Raw genomic sequence first — 6,619 nt, 5'->3', positions numbered from 1 at the left:
CATGTTGGAAACTTTAATTCATATAAAAATTAATTTATCTAAAACTAGATTGATATGTCTTTCAAATGGTATCACCTTGTATAAATTAGAGTATAATTGATAATTCATAGTTCATGAAATGTGCTTATTAAATTCTGTCAAAATCAAGTTTTCGTCGATTTCACCTATTCTTATTTCATCTATTTGGAAATTGATTTCAGTTAAAATTCTTACTTGAGTTGAGCTTTACATTATTGAGCGTTACATTATTGTTTTAAATTCCTGTATACTCTTGTCCTACAAATATTTGTATACCTGAATGTAAACTTTATATTTGTATCAAAATATTTCGTATATACGATAACACAACAACGTGTGCCGAGTCTCAATCCATCTACTATCGATCTTTGCAAAGATGCAAACGGCAATACATCGATGTCAAGGACTATGACTATCCAGTATTGGCCATCTACATCCACTAGAAGAACATGTGAAATCATCCACTAGAAGAACATGTAATTTCACATGAAGATGATGGAAGACAGAGTTAAAAGGCCTCATTTCTCATCCACTAGATGATGGTTTTGGCAGCTCGTACTTTAAGAATCTGATGATTCTTGGAGAACGAAGTATTTATGAATTCTCCGTGTTCCAATTAGTAGGTTCGTATATCACTCAATCATTATAGAATCGTACCGAATCGGTAATGATCCCCTCTTACTCTCTTTTTAGGCACTCTCATTCTCACTCCCACTAAATGTGTTTAATATCCCTAATCAATAATTTGGTGGAGGTAAATTTAGATAAAACGAGAATTCACAGTCAAGTAGAATTTATCCTTAATTGAAGGGATTTTACCTTTTTCCTATGTTTTCTTAATTTCATGTAATTAGCATAAAGAATATTGATAAATCTTGATTGATTATGAAATAATGATTAATTAAGTTTTAATTGGTGATATTTAAGAAAAATTAGCTTAGAATGATTATGTATTGACTTGTAGCATGATTTACAAGTTTATTATACCCTGTATAATGAGTAGTTAGAGGCGTATTAACATATGCTGAGGTGGATTAAGTGTAATTAAGGCCTAGGAATTGAAGCACATTGTGCCATATTAAAATTTCATACATGATTTTATAAGTCATTGTATGACCACATGATTAAGACAAATAATCATAATTAAGATAAAATTAGCATCATTCTATTACATTTAGACCTAATTAAGTGTTGAGAAAAACCTGTTAATGTAATATCCCTCATTTTTGAAAATTATTAAAAAGGATTTATATGTAAATTGGAGGACCTATATGTAAATATAGAAATTTCAAGGACTAAACTGTTAAGTTGCAAAAAGAAAAAAAAATAAAGAAAACCGAAAATTTCGGTTTTATCCCACCGCCTCCCACCCTCGGCGTGGGGAGAAGAAGAAGAGAAGTTGAGGGAGAAGAGAAGAAAAGAAGAAGAGTAGGGAAAAGAAGAGATTAGGAAGAAGAGGGAGAAGAGAAGAAAAGAAGAAGAAGAAGAAGAAGAGAGGGAAGATGGAGAGGAGAGAGAGAGAGAGGTAGCAGCTGCAGCTAGGGCTGCAGCACCTCTGTTTCCCGCAGGTGGAAACAGAGGAGAGGATGTGTGGGGCGTTGGGGAGGAAGAAGAAGAAGAAGAGAGGAGGATAGCTGTGGCGAGGCTGCAGCGAGGAGGTGTGTGGCGTTGGGGAGGAAAAAAAAGGAAGAGGAGAAGAAGAGAAGGAGAAGAGAGGGAAGAGGGAGAGGAGCGAGAGGTGGCAGCAGCTAGGGCTGCAGCACCTCTGTTTCCTGCAGGTGGAAACAGAGGAGAGGTTTGGGGCATTCGAAGAGGAGGAGAAGAAGAAGAGGAAGAGAAGAGGAAGAGGAAGCAGGAGAAGAGGTTGTGATACCTCTGTTTCCTGCAGAGGAAACAGAGGAGAGGGTGTGTGTGACGCTGGGGAGGAGGAGGGAAGAAGAAGAGGAGAAGAAGAAGAGAAGGGAAAGGAGGAGCTGCGGCTGCGGCGGTGGAATCTGCAGCTGGAAGAGAAGGAGAGGAAGAGATGGTGAGGAAGAAGAGAGGAAGTAGAAGCGGGTGAAGAGGCAGCACCTCTGTTTCCTGCAAGAGGAAACAGAGGAAAGGAGGTGCTGTTCGTCGGGGAGAAGAAGGGGAGGAAGGAGAAGAAGAGAAGAAGAAGAAAGGAAGGAGAAGGAAGAGGAGAAGGGAAAGAAGTAGCTGCGGCTGCGGCTGCGGCTGCGGCTGTGGCAGCTGCAGCTATGGCAGGGAAAGAGGAAGAGAAAGGAAGAAGGGAAGGAGAGGAAGAAGAGAAGGGAAAGAAGGGGCTGCGGCTGCGGCGATGGCAGCTGCAGTTGGAAGAGAAGAAGGAGAGGAAGATGAGCAGGGGAGGAAGAAGAGGCTGTGGCTGTGGCTGAGGCTGCGACTGCAGCAGTGCAGCTGGGAAAGAAGAGAAGGAAAGGAAGAAGAAGAGAAAGGAAAAGGGAAGAAGAGAGGAAGAGGAAAAGGGGAGGCAGCTGTGGCAGTGGCAGCTGCAGCTGGAAGAGAGGAGTGGAAATAGAGCAGGGGAGGAAGAAGAGGCTGCGGTTGTGGTGGCTGCGGCCATGGCTGTGACTGCGACTGCGGCAGTTGCAGTTGGGAAAGAAAGGAAAGGAAAGGGGAAAAAAGGGGTTACGGACGGGAATGCGGCCGCAGCGACAGTGACTGCGTATGCAGCAGCGGCAGCGGCGGTGGTTGTGATAGCTGCGTTTGAAAAAAAGAAAACGAAGGAATGAGAGTAAGAGAGAGCAGGTGACTATGCCTCTATGTTCTGCATGAGCTGCAGTTGTGGAGGAAAAGTAGAAGGATTTGGGCTGACACATTCTTTGGATCTTCGGATCAAAATATTTGAAAGGCAAGTTTCCCGCTTGTTTCGATCCTTTCTATTGCAAATGTTTCGATCCTTTCTATTGCAAGTTTCCCGATCGTTTCTCCTGTAATTATTCTAATCTTTCCTATTGCAAGTATCCTGATCTTTCCTCTCTGCAATTTTACCTCTACATTTGCTTTGAATATGAGGAACTTTGAATTGTTCTAGCCTTGCATTTGATATATCTCCTGTTTAGACGTAACGATTCGAATCTGTGCAACTTCTAAGATTCTGACCTTTCTACCTTGTTATGATTACAACTTCATGTATTGACATCTGATTTGGACAAAACTTATTTGATCAGAATATAGACTCATAAACCTTTGTTTTGATAGCTTATTTTAAGAATTCGGAGTAAGTTTGTCTGCCCAAACTTCTGTTTCAAATGAGCCTACAGATTCTGCAAAACAGGGATCGTAATTTCTGACCTTTTGATACTGAACTGCTTATAAGTCCCTGTTGCAAACATTGAATTATTCAAAGCATTATTTCATTGGAAACTAGACTCATAGATCTTTCTTTTGATATATGGATTGAAAGATTTGGAATCCAAACACCTGCCCAGTTATCTGTTGAATCTGACATTATGAATTCTGCCAAACAGAGATTTTGTTCCACGACCCTTGTTTACCAAATTATTTGTAACTCTCTCTATTGGACAGTTCAATTAATATGAAGCCTGTCTTATCTGAAAGTATAATCCAATGATATATTTCTGAGTAAATTGGAGCACGATTGATAGTTTGAATCATTTGTTCAATGTGCCTCTTGTATTCTGCCAGAAATCGAGCTTTGGTCGATTTCTAATATTCTGATTTCATTCCTTTGGAAATTGATATCCTTTAGCTTTCTTATTCAATTGAGCTTTATATTACTGCTTTTAATTCTTTTATGCTCTTGTCCTTAAAGTTATTTGCATTCTTGAAAACTATTGTGTAACGTTTATGCTATATCGTATTGACTCATTTAGGCACATGTGTATCCCATTGTTCCGCATTTGCTTTCGATATGTGCCTATTCCATTTCCTTTCAAAATCTGAATACTAGTGTGAAAGATTATTGCTTACTTCGTATTGACTCGTAAAGGCACATGTACGTTTTGTTGTTCCGCGTGTGCTTCCGATATATGCTACTTATTGATAAAACTGTCCTCTTGTACTCTGGTGTTGTGGGATTGTCTGGACCTTTGCTAGAAATGGTAAAGGGTGTTATTCTGGACCTTTGCCAGAAATGGTAAAGGATGTTATTCTGGACCTTTGCCAGAAATGGTAAAGGGTGTTATTCTGGACCTTTGCCAGAAATGGTAAAGGGTGTGTGCTTAGAGCCTGCGATGCTCTGCCGGCCCCCTCTGACTTCACCTAGACGTGGGTGGATGGAGCTCCCAGACGTGGGAGACTTTTGTCAGGTGGTCATTCAGAAATGGATGAATCACATTCTGACTGAGATCCCACTACACCTTCTATATGTTTGATATGATATCCAGAGCTTTGGTTATGTGTTTCTGTACAAGCTTTGGATAAGAATGATATGATTGCAACGTCAAAGACGACGTTTGAGCTTCTGTACGGTATTTGTTATTGATATGCTCTGAAAAGTTTCATTCACTGTTGATATGCTTCGAAATGTTCCATATGCCGTTGATATGCTCCGGAACATTTCATACGCCATTGATAAGCTCCGAAACATTTCATTTGTTATTGATATGCTTCGAAATGTTTCATATGCCGTTGATATGCTCCGGAACATTTCATACGCCATTGATAAGCTCCGAAACATTTCATTTGTTATTGATATGCTTCGAAATGTTCCATACGCCATTGATATGCTCCGGAACATTTCATACGCCATTGATAAGCTCCGAAACATTTCATTTGTTATTGATATGCTTCGAAATGTTCCATACGCCATTGATATGCTCCGGAACATTTCATATGCCATTGATAAGCTCCGATATGTTTCATTTGTTATTGATATGCTTCGAAATGTACCATTTGCCATTGATATGCTCCAGAACATCTCGTACGCTATTGATATGCTCCAATTACTCTATGCTCCATTTGTTATGAATCAAATATGTTTTGAATGACATGATACATATGATTTTGTATCTAATGAGATGGTATCCTTGAGAATTCTTGTATTCTGCCTTGCATTATGATACCTTACTTATTTGAAACCATTCCTTTTGTTCTGAATATGCTTTGTCACTTGTTGAGCTGTTTTTAGCTCACTCCGTTGTTATATAAATCTTTCAGGTAAGCTTGTCACCATTTGAGATGTTTGATTTGGGCTGAGGCAGTGGATAGCTATTCAGAATTATGGGCAAGTCTTGTTGGTTGTTATGCTATTGTTGTATAAGTATATTTTGTATGTAATGAAATGTTGTTGATGAATCGAAATGGATATACTGTGTAAAAGTGTTAGAAGATCTCTCTTATTTGGAATTTCGGAATGTTAAGTCTAATTTATGACGATATGAACTTGTGGTGAATAGTTGGAGTTCTGATTGTATAATTTATTTAGCTTGTGGATTTATAAATGTTGTTCATGTTTGTCAAGTTGGCTTGGGTTGCCATAAATGTGAATTATCGAGTGATGTGATATATGATTATAAACTGCACAGGTTTTATAGATGTGAATTTGATAGAATGTTTTCAGTGTCCTCAAATGTTAGTTTGGATCCTGGATTGGTTTGTGATGAAATTATTTTAATATCATGGATATTTTGAGGGGGCATGACAGTTAAAGTGGAATAAATTTTTTCCTTCTTTGTATATCAAATTGGGTTCTTCATCAAAATATCAACTTGATATCAAAATGCTCATATCAACTAGAATAACATAAATAGTAGAGCAATAAATCAATCACATAGTGAGACCAAATTTTTAATGTGGAAAACCCAATGCGGAAAAAATCACGAGACCGTAGTCCACCTTAAACTTTCACTATCAATAGTAATGATAATAGGTTCATAATAAGTCTTCTCTAAAATAATAAGAGGATCACAATAACATCAAGATCATATATCTTAGCTCAAGAATAGCATATCTTCATCAGATAGATAGATCTCATCATAAGAGAATTTTAAATCTCATAAAATGGATATCACAGGAAAGTACCTCAGAGAAGGTAAACTGTAGATCAACACTATTAGGATTGTAGAGCTTGCTACAAGAAGTCTTCACATAAAATTTGAGCCAAAACTGACAAAGTTTAACCCCTAATTTTCTCTCTCCTTTTTCTCTCTCTACAAGCCGTTGTTCTCCCGCTGCATGAATGCACACTGCACAAAACCCTGTTCTTTTTTCTGTCCTAAATTACACACTTCTTTTTCCTTTTGATTATTGATTTAGGCTCAAAAAGCCCAATTATCCAGTCCAAGCCCACATATGGGCTGGACCCAACAATTCTCTTCCTCCAACTCATATGGTGGGTTATACTAAGCCCGCTCTTCCCCTATATACTTTAAGTTTCTCCTTAGATAAAGACTTTGTCAATATATTTGATCCATTCTCATTGGTATACACATTTTCCAACTATAATTCTTTTATCTCAAGCACATCATGAATCCAATGATATCTCACATCAATATGCTTGGATCTAGAATGGTATGTTGAATTTTTGGAGAGTTGAATGGTGCTTTGACTACTATAATAAACAATATATGCTTCCTATTTAAAGCTCAATTCCTATAAAAAATTTTTCATCCATAAAGTT

General features: G+C 38.2%; 1 long non-coding RNA gene across 1 annotated transcript; it reads left to right on the top strand.

The window, feature by feature from the left end:
- The first annotated feature begins 1,401 nt into the window (after window positions 1-1,401).
- LOC135645262 (uncharacterized) lies at window positions 1,402-5,460 on the top strand. Its single transcript, XR_010498710.1, has 2 exons — window positions 1,402-2,887; window positions 5,158-5,460. It is a non-coding gene; the product is annotated as an uncharacterized LOC135645262 (long non-coding RNA).
- The last annotated feature ends 1,159 nt before the right edge of the window (window positions 5,461-6,619 follow it).

Source organism: Musa acuminata, chromosome BXJ3-8 (assembly GCF_036884655.1).
Source record: "Musa acuminata AAA Group cultivar baxijiao chromosome BXJ3-8, Cavendish_Baxijiao_AAA, whole genome shotgun sequence".
Taxonomy (NCBI): Eukaryota; Viridiplantae; Streptophyta; class Magnoliopsida; order Zingiberales; family Musaceae; genus Musa; species Musa acuminata.
Note: the sequence above shows the minus strand (reverse complement) of the source record. Positions and strands in the feature narration are given on the sequence as shown.